Here is a 12,242-nt window from a genome sequence, read left to right on the forward strand (position 1 = left end):
CACAACATGAAGAGACGGAACACTGGCGGCTTGTCACAATGCCCCCCGATGACATCACAATAGCGCTGCTGCCTAGAAAACAAGCTGCGCAGAAGAAGTTGTTCTTTGGGTGGGAGGGTGGGCTAGTGGAAGGAGGGGGCAATCTCTTTTTTTCCCGGGTGGTAGGGGGATGACAGGAGAAGGGAAGCGGGTGGTGAGAAAGGTACAGAGGGCAGGGTTTGGGGGCTGGGAAGGAAAGGGAAAAGATTAGGGTTTGGGGATGATGAAAGGGCTTTCTACGGGTAAGGATGGCAAAGGGTGGCAGTGACGGAAAGTCAGGCAACCTGTCCTGTCCGTCTTTTTGTATCGTGAATTGGAAAGACTGCAAGGGGGAGGGGAGTTGCTTGCGCCCTAAAGGAGGAGTTATTCAGATTCATTGCAGTGGGCGGCGGCTGCAAAACGCACCATTCTTCTTGTTTTTGCTCTGCAAAGCAGCCTTTTCAAGGGTTGGCTTGGGTGACAAAATGTCTTGTGTAGGCGTGGGTTTGTCTCCCTCTCGCTCTCTCTCCCTAAGATGTGTCCGGCATAGGCCAGGGTGCCACTCGAGGCCCAAACCAATTCTGGTTATCGCTTCTCGGCCTTTTGGCTAAGATCAAGTGTAGTATCTGTTCTTATCAGTTTAATATCTGATACGTCCCCTATCTGGGGACCATATATTAAATGGATTTTTAGAACAGGGAGATGGAAAAAGAGCTTGCTCTGTCCACTCCACGCATTGACCTGGTATTGCAGTACCTCCAGGAACGGTGCACCCCTTCTTAACCCAGTTTCCAAAAGCAGAACTCGATTCACCTGATTCATATTAGCCCGATTAGCGAATTGAAATGAATTTTTATCTAACACACTTTTTACTTGCTTTATTCATCCAAATAGCAAACTCATCACCACTCAACTTCACCAACTCTGCTATGTCCCGTGCAGTATCTTGTTGTCAGTCTAATCTAGATCATGTGTAATTGAATGGAATAGATCCCTTTTGGACAAAGTGGAGTCAGATGCTGCAGTGACCACAGGTGTGAGAGGATCTACAATTGGCATCTGGTGTTATCTCTCTGCTTCCACTCCAAATAAAGTTACCTGTTGTTACCTGAACGTCAAATACTAAGAATGGGCGGCCTATGAAAGAATTAGTACTTTCATTAAGTATACTAAACCGGCTAATTGGGAATAGACAAACTGTAAAAAGCCCTCTGAGAAAGCCCCTCTCTAACCTTTGTTAGTAAGCTTTTCTGTAGCCTGCCTGTTGATGTATTTTCGGTTTGAACAGTGCACAACATGAAGAGACGGAACACTGGCGGCTTGTCACAATGCCCCCCGATGACATCACAATAGCGCTGCTGCCTAGAAAACAAGCTGCGCAGAAGAAGTTGTTCTTTGGGTGGGAGGGTGGGCTAGTGGAAGGAGGGGGCAATCTCTTTTTTTCCCGGGTGGTAGGGGGATGACAGGAGAAGGGAAGCGGGTGGTGAGAAAGGTACAGAGGGCAGGGTTTGGGGGCTGGGAAGGAAAGGGAAAAGATTAGGGTTTGGGGATGATGAAAGGGCTTTCTACGGGTAAGGATGGCAAAGGGTGGCAGTGACGGAAAGTCAGGCAACCTGTCCTGTCCGTCTTTTTGTATCGTGAATTGGAAAGACTGCAAGGGGGAGGGGAGTTGCTTGCGCCCTAAAGGAGGAGTTATTCAGATTCATTGCAGTGGGCGGCGGCTGCAAAACGCACCATTCTTCTTGTTTTTGCTCTGCAAAGCAGCCTTTTCAAGGGTTGGCTTGGGTGACAAAATGTCTTGTGTAGGCGTGGGTTTGTCTCCCTCTCGCTCTCTCTCCCTAAGATGTGTCCGGCATAGGCCAGGGTGCCACTCGAGGCCCAAACCAATTCTGGTTATCGCTTCTCGGCCTTTTGGCTAAGATCAAGTGTAGTATCTGTTCTTATCAGTTTAATATCTGATACGTCCCCTATCTGGGGACCATATATTAAATGGATTTTTAGAACAGGGAGATGGAAAAAGAGCTTGCTCTGTCCACTCCACGCATTGACCTGGTATTGCAGTACCTCCAGGAGCGGTGCACCCCTTCTTAACCCAGTTTCCAAAAGCAGAACTCGATTCACCTGATTCATATTAGCCCGATTAGCGAATTGAAATGAATTTTTATCTAACACACTTTTTACTTGCTTTATTCATCCAAATAGCAAACTCATCACCACTCAACTTCACCAACTCTGCTATGTCCCGTGCAGTATCTTGTTGTCAGTCTAATCTAGATCATGTGTAATTGAATGGAATAGATCCCTTTTGGACAAAGTGGAGTCAGATGCTGCAGTGACCACAGGTGTGAGAGGATCTACAATTGGCATCTGGTGTTATCTCTCTGCTTCCACTCCAAATAAAGTTACCTGTTGTTACCTGAACGTCAAATACTAAGAATGGGCGGCCTATGAAAGAATTAGTACTTTCATTAAGTATACTAAACCGGCTAATTGGGAATAGACAAACTGTAAAAAGCCCTCTGAGAAAGCCCCTCTCTAACCTTTGTTAGTAAGCTTTTCTGTAGCCTGCCTGTTGATGTATTTTCGGTTTGAACAGTGCACAACATGAAGAGACGGAACACTGGCGGCTTGTCACAATGCCCCCCGATGACATCACAATAGCGCTGCTGCCTAGAAAACAAGCTGCGCAGAAGAAGTTGTTCTTTGGGTGGGAGGGTGGGCTAGTGGAAGGAGGGGGCAATCTCTTTTTTTCCCGGGTGGTAGGGGGATGACAGGAGAAGGGAAGCGGGTGGTGAGAAAGGTACAGAGGGCAGGGTTTGGGGGCTGGGAAGGAAAGGGAAAAGATTAGGGTTTGGGGATGATGAAAGGGCTTTCTACGGGTAAGGATGGCAAAGGGTGGCAGTGACGGAAAGTCAGGCAACCTGTCCTGTCCGTCTTTTTGTATCGTGAATTGGAAAGACTGCAAGGGGGAGGGGAGTTGCTTGCGCCCTAAAGGAGGAGTTATTCAGATTCATTGCAGTGGGCGGCGGCTGCAAAACGCACCATTCTTCTTGTTTTTGCTCTGCAAAGCAGCCTTTTCAAGGGTTGGCTTGGGTGACAAAATGTCTTGTGTAGGCGTGGGTTTGTCTCCCTCTCGCTCTCTCTCCCTAAGATGTGTCCGGCATAGGCCAGGGTGCCACTCGAGGCCCAAACCAATTCTGGTTATCGCTTCTCGGCCTTTTGGCTAAGATCAAGTGTAGTATCTGTTCTTATCAGTTTAATATCTGATACGTCCCCTATCTGGGGACCATATATTAAATGGATTTTTAGAACAGGGAGATGGAAAAAGAGCTTGCTCTGTCCACTCCACGCATTGACCTGGTATTGCAGTACCTCCAGGAACGGTGCACCCCTTCTTAACCCAGTTTCCAAAAGCAGAACTCGATTCACCTGATTCATATTAGCCCGATTAGCGAATTGAAATGAATTTTTATCTAACACACTTTTTACTTGCTTTATTCATCCAAATAGCAAACTCATCACCACTCAACTTCACCAACTCTGCTATGTCCCGTGCAGTATCTTGTTGTCAGTCTAATCTAGATCATGTGTAATTGAATGGAATAGATCCCTTTTGGACAAAGTGGAGTCAGATGCTGCAGTGACCACAGGTGTGAGAGGATCTACAATTGGCATCTGGTGTTATCTCTCTGCTTCCACTCCAAATAAAGTTACCTGTTGTTACCTGAACGTCAAATACTAAGAATGGGCGGCCTATGAAAGAATTAGTACTTTCATTAAGTATACTAAACCGGCTAATTGGGAATAGACAAACTGTAAAAAGCCCTCTGAGAAAGCCCCTCTCTAACCTTTGTTAGTAAGCTTTTCTGTAGCCTGCCTGTTGATGTATTTTCGGTTTGAACAGTGCACAACATGAAGAGACGGAACACTGGCGGCTTGTCACAATGCCCCCCGATGACATCACAATAGCGCTGCTGCCTAGAAAACAAGCTGCGCAGAAGAAGTTGTTCTTTGGGTGGGAGGGTGGGCTAGTGGAAGGAGGGGGCAATCTCTTTTTTTCCCGGGTGGTAGGGGGATGACAGGAGAAGGGAAGCGGGTGGTGAGAAAGGTACAGAGGGCAGGGTTTGGGGGCTGGGAAGGAAAGGGAAAAGATTAGGGTTTGGGGATGATGAAAGGGCTTTCTACGGGTAAGGATGGCAAAGGGTGGCAGTGACGGAAAGTCAGGCAACCTGTCCTGTCCGTCTTTTTGTATCGTGAATTGGAAAGACTGCAAGGGGGAGGGGAGTTGCTTGCGCCCTAAAGGAGGAGTTATTCAGATTCATTGCAGTGGGCGGCGGCTGCAAAACGCACCATTCTTCTTGTTTTTGCTCTGCAAAGCAGCCTTTTCAAGGGTTGGCTTGGGTGACAAAATGTCTTGTGTAGGCGTGGGTTTGTCTCCCTCTCGCTCTCTCTCCCTAAGATGTGTCCGGCATAGGCCAGGGTGCCACTCGAGGCCCAAACCAATTCTGGTTATCGCTTCTCGGCCTTTTGGCTAAGATCAAGTGTAGTATCTGTTCTTATCAGTTTAATATCTGATACGTCCCCTATCTGGGGACCATATATTAAATGGATTTTTAGAACAGGGAGATGGAAAAAGAGCTTGCTCTGTCCACTCCACGCATTGACCTGGTATTGCAGTACCTCCAGGAACGGTGCACCCCTTCTTAACCCAGTTTCCAAAAGCAGAACTCGATTCACCTGATTCATATTAGCCCGATTAGCGAATTGAAATGAATTTTTATCTAACACACTTTTTACTTGCTTTATTCATCCAAATAGCAAACTCATCACCACTCAACTTCACCAACTCTGCTATGTCCCGTGCAGTATCTTGTTGTCAGTCTAATCTAGATCATGTGTAATTGAATGGAATAGATCCCTTTTGGACAAAGTGGAGTCAGATGCTGCAGTGACCACAGGTGTGAGAGGATCTACAATTGGCATCTGGTGTTATCTCTCTGCTTCCACTCCAAATAAAGTTACCTGTTGTTACCTGAACGTCAAATACTAAGAATGGGCGGCCTATGAAAGAATTAGTACTTTCATTAAGTATACTAAACCGGCTAATTGGGAATAGACAAACTGTAAAAAGCCCTCTGAGAAAGCCCCTCTCTAACCTTTGTTAGTAAGCTTTTCTGTAGCCTGCCTGTTGATGTATTTTCGGTTTGAACAGTGCACAACATGAAGAGACGGAACACTGGCGGCTTGTCACAATGCCCCCCGATGACATCACAATAGCGCTGCTGCCTAGAAAACAAGCTGCGCAGAAGAAGTTGTTCTTTGGGTGGGAGGGTGGGCTAGTGGAAGGAGGGGGCAATCTCTTTTTTTCCCGGGTGGTAGGGGGATGACAGGAGAAGGGAAGCGGGTGGTGAGAAAGGTACAGAGGGCAGGGTTTGGGGGCTGGGAAGGAAAGGGAAAAGATTAGGGTTTGGGGATGATGAAAGGGCTTTCTACGGGTAAGGATGGCAAAGGGTGGCAGTGACGGAAAGTCAGGCAACCTGTCCTGTCCGTCTTTTTGTATCGTGAATTGGAAAGACTGCAAGGGGGAGGGGAGTTGCTTGCGCCCTAAAGGAGGAGTTATTCAGATTCATTGCAGTGGGCGGCGGCTGCAAAACGCACCATTCTTCTTGTTTTTGCTCTGCAAAGCAGCCTTTTCAAGGGTTGGCTTGGGTGACAAAATGTCTTGTGTAGGCGTGGGTTTGTCTCCCTCTCGCTCTCTCTCCCTAAGATGTGTCCGGCATAGGCCAGGGTGCCACTCGAGGCCCAAACCAATTCTGGTTATCGCTTCTCGGCCTTTTGGCTAAGATCAAGTGTAGTATCTGTTCTTATCAGTTTAATATCTGATACGTCCCCTATCTGGGGACCATATATTAAATGGATTTTTAGAACAGGGAGATGGAAAAAGAGCTTGCTCTGTCCACTCCACGCATTGACCTGGTATTGCAGTACCTCCAGGAACGGTGCACCCCTTCTTAACCCAGTTTCCAAAAGCAGAACTCGATTCACCTGATTCATATTAGCCCGATTAGCGAATTGAAATGAATTTTTATCTAACACACTTTTTACTTGCTTTATTCATCCAAATAGCAAACTCATCACCACTCAACTTCACCAACTCTGCTATGTCCCGTGCAGTATCTTGTTGTCAGTCTAATCTAGATCATGTGTAATTGAATGGAATAGATCCCTTTTGGACAAAGTGGAGTCAGATGCTGCAGTGACCACAGGTGTGAGAGGATCTACAATTGGCATCTGGTGTTATCTCTCTGCTTCCACTCCAAATAAAGTTACCTGTTGTTACCTGAACGTCAAATACTAAGAATGGGCGGCCTATGAAAGAATTAGTACTTTCATTAAGTATACTAAACCGGCTAATTGGGAATAGACAAACTGTAAAAAGCCCTCTGAGAAAGCCCCTCTCTAACCTTTGTTAGTAAGCTTTTCTGTAGCCTGCCTGTTGATGTATTTTCGGTTTGAACAGTGCACAACATGAAGAGACGGAACACTGGCGGCTTGTCACAATGCCCCCCGATGACATCACAATAGCGCTGCTGCCTAGAAAACAAGCTGCGCAGAAGAAGTTGTTCTTTGGGTGGGAGGGTGGGCTAGTGGAAGGAGGGGGCAATCTCTTTTTTTCCCGGGTGGTAGGGGGATGACAGGAGAAGGGAAGCGGGTGGTGAGAAAGGTACAGAGGGCAGGGTTTGGGGGCTGGGAAGGAAAGGGAAAAGATTAGGGTTTGGGGATGATGAAAGGGCTTTCTACGGGTAAGGATGGCAAAGGGTGGCAGTGACGGAAAGTCAGGCAACCTGTCCTGTCCGTCTTTTTGTATCGTGAATTGGAAAGACTGCAAGGGGGAGGGGAGTTGCTTGCGCCCTAAAGGAGGAGTTATTCAGATTCATTGCAGTGGGCGGCGGCTGCAAAACGCACCATTCTTCTTGTTTTTGCTCTGCAAAGCAGCCTTTTCAAGGGTTGGCTTGGGTGACAAAATGTCTTGTGTAGGCGTGGGTTTGTCTCCCTCTCGCTCTCTCTCCCTAAGATGTGTCCGGCATAGGCCAGGGTGCCACTCGAGGCCCAAACCAATTCTGGTTATCGCTTCTCGGCCTTTTGGCTAAGATCAAGTGTAGTATCTGTTCTTATCAGTTTAATATCTGATACGTCCCCTATCTGGGGACCATATATTAAATGGATTTTTAGAACAGGGAGATGGAAAAAGAGCTTGCTCTGTCCACTCCACGCATTGACCTGGTATTGCAGTACCTCCAGGAACGGTGCACCCCTTCTTAACCCAGTTTCCAAAAGCAGAACTCGATTCACCTGATTCATATTAGCCCGATTAGCGAATTGAAATGAATTTTTATCTAACACACTTTTTACTTGCTTTATTCATCCAAATAGCAAACTCATCACCACTCAACTTCACCAACTCTGCTATGTCCCGTGCAGTATCTTGTTGTCAGTCTAATCTAGATCATGTGTAATTGAATGGAATAGATCCCTTTTGGACAAAGTGGAGTCAGATGCTGCAGTGACCACAGGTGTGAGAGGATCTACAATTGGCATCTGGTGTTATCTCTCTGCTTCCACTCCAAATAAAGTTACCTGTTGTTACCTGAACGTCAAATACTAAGAATGGGCGGCCTATGAAAGAATTAGTACTTTCATTAAGTATACTAAACCGGCTAATTGGGAATAGACAAACTGTAAAAAGCCCTCTGAGAAAGCCCCTCTCTAACCTTTGTTAGTAAGCTTTTCTGTAGCCTGCCTGTTGATGTATTTTCGGTTTGAACAGTGCACAACATGAAGAGACGGAACACTGGCGGCTTGTCACAATGCCCCCCGATGACATCACAATAGCGCTGCTGCCTAGAAAACAAGCTGCGCAGAAGAAGTTGTTCTTTGGGTGGGAGGGTGGGCTAGTGGAAGGAGGGGGCAATCTCTTTTTTTCCCGGGTGGTAGGGGGATGACAGGAGAAGGGAAGCGGGTGGTGAGAAAGGTACAGAGGGCAGGGTTTGGGGGCTGGGAAGGAAAGGGAAAAGATTAGGGTTTGGGGATGATGAAAGGGCTTTCTACGGGTAAGGATGGCAAAGGGTGGCAGTGACGGAAAGTCAGGCAACCTGTCCTGTCCGTCTTTTTGTATCGTGAATTGGAAAGACTGCAAGGGGGAGGGGAGTTGCTTGCGCCCTAAAGGAGGAGTTATTCAGATTCATTGCAGTGGGCGGCGGCTGCAAAACGCACCATTCTTCTTGTTTTTGCTCTGCAAAGCAGCCTTTTCAAGGGTTGGCTTGGGTGACAAAATGTCTTGTGTAGGCGTGGGTTTGTCTCCCTCTCGCTCTCTCTCCCTAAGATGTGTCCGGCATAGGCCAGGGTGCCACTCGAGGCCCAAACCAATTCTGGTTATCGCTTCTCGGCCTTTTGGCTAAGTTCAAGTGTAGTATCTGTTCTTATCAGTTTAATATCTGATACGTCCCCTATCTGGGGACCATATATTAAATGGATTTTTAGAACAGGGAGATGGAAAAAGAGCTTGCTCTGTCCACTCCACGCATTGACCTGGTATTGCAGTACCTCCAGGAACGGTGCACCCCTTCTTAACCCAGTTTCCAAAAGCAGAACTCGATTCACCTGATTCATATTAGCCCGATTAGCGAATTGAAATGAATTTTTATCTAACACACTTTTTACTTGCTTTATTCATCCAAATAGCAAACTCATCACCACTCAACTTCACCAACTCTGCTATGTCCCGTGCAGTATCTTGTTGTCAGTCTAATCTAGATCATGTGTAATTGAATGGAATAGATCCCTTTTGGACAAAGTGGAGTCAGATGCTGCAGTGACCACAGGTGTGAGAGGATCTACAATTGGCATCTGGTGTTATCTCTCTGCTTCCACTCCAAATAAAGTTACCTGTTGTTACCTGAACGTCAAATACTAAGAATGGGCGGCCTATGAAAGAATTAGTACTTTCATTAAGTATACTAAACCGGCTAATTGGGAATAGACAAACTGTAAAAAGCCCTCTGAGAAAGCCCCTCTCTAACCTTTGTTAGTAAGCTTTTCTGTAGCCTGCCTGTTGATGTATTTTCGGTTTGAACAGTGCACAACATGAAGAGACGGAACACTGGCGGCTTGTCACAATGCCCCCCGATGACATCACAATAGCGCTGCTGCCTAGAAAACAAGCTGCGCAGAAGAAGTTGTTCTTTGGGTGGGAGGGTGGGCTAGTGGAAGGAGGGGGCAATCTCTTTTTTTCCCGGGTGGTAGGGGGATGACAGGAGAAGGGAAGCGGGTGGTGAGAAAGGTACAGAGGGCAGGGTTTGGGGGCTGGGAAGGAAAGGGAAAAGATTAGGGTTTGGGGATGATGAAAGGGCTTTCTACGGGTAAGGATGGCAAAGGGTGGCAGTGACGGAAAGTCAGGCAACCTGTCCTGTCCGTCTTTTTGTATCGTGAATTGGAAAGACTGCAAGGGGGAGGGGAGTTGCTTGCGCCCTAAAGGAGGAGTTATTCAGATTCATTGCAGTGGGCGGCGGCTGCAAAACGCACCATTCTTCTTGTTTTTGCTCTGCAAAGCAGCCTTTTCAAGGGTTGGCTTGGGTGACAAAATGTCTTGTGTAGGCGTGGGTTTGTCTCCCTCTCGCTCTCTCTCCCTAAGATGTGTCCGGCATAGGCCAGGGTGCCACTCGAGGCCCAAACCAATTCTGGTTATCGCTTCTCGGCCTTTTGGCTAAGATCAAGTGTAGTATCTGTTCTTATCAGTTTAATATCTGATACGTCCCCTATCTGGGGACCATATATTAAATGGATTTTTAGAACAGGGAGATGGAAAAAGAGCTTGCTCTGTCCACTCCACGCATTGACCTGGTATTGCAGTACCTCCAGGAACGGTGCACCCCTTCTTAACCCAGTTTCCAAAAGCAGAACTCGATTCACCTGATTCATATTAGCCCGATTAGCGAATTGAAATGAATTTTTATCTAACACACTTTTTACTTGCTTTATTCATCCAAATAGCAAACTCATCACCACTCAACTTCACCAACTCTGCTATGTCCCGTGCAGTATCTTGTTGTCAGTCTAATCTAGATCATGTGTAATTGAATGGAATAGATCCCTTTTGGACAAAGTGGAGTCAGATGCTGCAGTGACCACAGGTGTGAGAGGATCTACAATTGGCATCTGGTGTTATCTCTCTGCTTCCACTCCAAATAAAGTTACCTGTTGTTACCTGAACGTCAAATACTAAGAATGGGCGGCCTATGAAAGAATTAGTACTTTCATTAAGTATACTAAACCGGCTAATTGGGAATAGACAAACTGTAAAAAGCCCTCTGAGAAAGCCCCTCTCTAACCTTTGTTAGTAAGCTTTTCTGTAGCCTGCCTGTTGATGTATTTTCGGTTTGAACAGTGCACAACATGAAGAGACGGAACACTGGCGGCTTGTCACAATGCCCCCCGATGACATCACAATAGCGCTGCTGCCTAGAAAACAAGCTGCGCAGAAGAAGTTGTTCTTTGGGTGGGAGGGTGGGCTAGTGGAAGGAGGGGGCAATCTCTTTTTTTCCCGGGTGGTAGGGGGATGACAGGAGAAGGGAAGCGGGTGGTGAGAAAGGTACAGAGGGCAGGGTTTGGGGGCTGGGAAGGAAAGGGAAAAGATTAGGGTTTGGGGATGATGAAAGGGCTTTCTACGGGTAAGGATGGCAAAGGGTGGCAGTGACGGAAAGTCAGGCAACCTGTCCTGTCCGTCTTTTTGTATCGTGAATTGGAAAGACTGCAAGGGGGAGGGGAGTTGCTTGCGCCCTAAAGGAGGAGTTATTCAGATTCATTGCAGTGGGCGGCGGCTGCAAAACGCACCATTCTTCTTGTTTTTGCTCTGCAAAGCAGCCTTTTCAAGGGTTGGCTTGGGTGACAAAATGTCTTGTGTAGGCGTGGGTTTGTCTCCCTCTCGCTCTCTCTCCCTAAGATGTGTCCGGCATAGGCCAGGGTGCCACTCGAGGCCCAAACCAATTCTGGTTATCGCTTCTCGGCCTTTTGGCTAAGATCAAGTGTAGTATCTGTTCTTATCAGTTTAATATCTGATACGTCCCCTATCTGGGGACCATATATTAAATGGATTTTTAGAACAGGGAGATGGAAAAAGAGCTTGCTCTGTCCACTCCACGCATTGACCTGGTATTGCAGTACCTCCAGGAACGGTGCACCCCTTCTTAACCCAGTTTCCAAAAGCAGAACTCGATTCACCTGATTCATATTAGCCCGATTAGCGAATTGAAATGAATTTTTATCTAACACACTTTTTACTTGCTTTATTCATCCAAATAGCAAACTCATCACCACTCAACTTCACCAACTCTGCTATGTCCCGTGCAGTATCTTGTTGTCAGTCTAATCTAGATCATGTGTAATTGAATGGAATAGATCCCTTTTGGACAAAGTGGAGTCAGATGCTGCAGTGACCACAGGTGTGAGAGGATCTACAATTGGCATCTGGTGTTATCTCTCTGCTTCCACTCCAAATAAAGTTACCTGTTGTTACCTGAACGTCAAATACTAAGAATGGGCGGCCTATGAAAGAATTAGTACTTTCATTAAGTATACTAAACCGGCTAATTGGGAATAGACAAACTGTAAAAAGCCCTCTGAGAAAGCCCCTCTCTAACCTTTGTTAGTAAGCTTTTCTGTAGCCTGCCTGTTGATGTATTTTCGGTTTGAACAGTGCACAACATGAAGAGACGGAACACTGGCGGCTTGTCACAATGCCCCCCGATGACATCACAATAGCGCTGCTGCCTAGAAAACAAGCTGCGCAGAAGAAGTTGTTCTTTGGGTGGGAGGGTGGGCTAGTGGAAGGAGGGGGCAATCTCTTTTTTTCCCGGGTGGTAGGGGGATGACAGGAGAAGGGAAGCGGGTGGTGAGAAAGGTACAGAGGGCAGGGTTTGGGGGCTGGGAAGGAAAGGGAAAAGATTAGGGTTTGGGGATGATGAAAGGGCTTTCTACGGGTAAGGATGGCAAAGGGTGGCAGTGACGGAAAGTCAGGCAACCTGTCCTGTCCGTCTTTTTGTATCGTGAATTGGAAAGACTGCAAGGAGGAGGGGAGTTGCTTGCGCCCTAAAGGAGGAGTTATTCAGATTCATTGCAGTGGGCGGCGGCTGCAAAACGCACCATTCTTCTTGTTTTTGCTCTGCAAA

The 12,242-nt window shown here is 47.0% G+C and overlaps 9 non-coding genes across 9 annotated transcripts; all 9 read left to right on the top strand.

The window, feature by feature from the left end:
• Positions 1-605: 605 nt before the first annotated feature.
• Positions 606-796, top strand: LOC142264605 (U2 spliceosomal RNA). Its single transcript, XR_012731078.1, has one exon. It is a non-coding gene; the product is annotated as a U2 spliceosomal RNA (small nuclear RNA).
• Positions 797-1,913: 1,117 nt separating this feature from the next.
• LOC142264545 (U2 spliceosomal RNA) lies at positions 1,914-2,104 on the top strand. The gene has a single exon (XR_012731030.1). It is a non-coding gene; the product is annotated as a U2 spliceosomal RNA (small nuclear RNA).
• Positions 2,105-3,221: 1,117 nt separating this feature from the next.
• Positions 3,222-3,412, top strand: LOC142264606 (U2 spliceosomal RNA). The gene has a single exon (XR_012731079.1). It is a non-coding gene; the product is annotated as a U2 spliceosomal RNA (small nuclear RNA).
• Positions 3,413-4,529: 1,117 nt separating this feature from the next.
• Positions 4,530-4,720, top strand: LOC142264607 (U2 spliceosomal RNA). Its single transcript, XR_012731080.1, has one exon. It is a non-coding gene; the product is annotated as a U2 spliceosomal RNA (small nuclear RNA).
• Positions 4,721-5,837: 1,117 nt separating this feature from the next.
• LOC142264608 (U2 spliceosomal RNA) lies at positions 5,838-6,028 on the top strand. Its single transcript, XR_012731081.1, has one exon. It is a non-coding gene; the product is annotated as a U2 spliceosomal RNA (small nuclear RNA).
• Positions 6,029-7,145: 1,117 nt separating this feature from the next.
• LOC142264609 (U2 spliceosomal RNA) lies at positions 7,146-7,336 on the top strand. Its single transcript, XR_012731082.1, has one exon. It is a non-coding gene; the product is annotated as a U2 spliceosomal RNA (small nuclear RNA).
• Positions 7,337-8,453: 1,117 nt separating this feature from the next.
• On the top strand, positions 8,454-8,644 carry LOC142264558 (U2 spliceosomal RNA). The gene has a single exon (XR_012731042.1). It is a non-coding gene; the product is annotated as a U2 spliceosomal RNA (small nuclear RNA).
• Positions 8,645-9,761: 1,117 nt separating this feature from the next.
• LOC142264610 (U2 spliceosomal RNA) lies at positions 9,762-9,952 on the top strand. The gene has a single exon (XR_012731083.1). It is a non-coding gene; the product is annotated as a U2 spliceosomal RNA (small nuclear RNA).
• A 1,117-nt stretch (positions 9,953-11,069) lies between these two features.
• LOC142264611 (U2 spliceosomal RNA) lies at positions 11,070-11,260 on the top strand. The gene has a single exon (XR_012731084.1). It is a non-coding gene; the product is annotated as a U2 spliceosomal RNA (small nuclear RNA).
• The last annotated feature ends 982 nt before the right edge of the window (positions 11,261-12,242 follow it).

Source organism: Anomaloglossus baeobatrachus, unplaced genomic scaffold, assembly GCF_048569485.1.
Source record: "Anomaloglossus baeobatrachus isolate aAnoBae1 unplaced genomic scaffold, aAnoBae1.hap1 Scaffold_2668, whole genome shotgun sequence".
Taxonomy (NCBI): Eukaryota; Metazoa; Chordata; class Amphibia; order Anura; family Aromobatidae; genus Anomaloglossus; species Anomaloglossus baeobatrachus.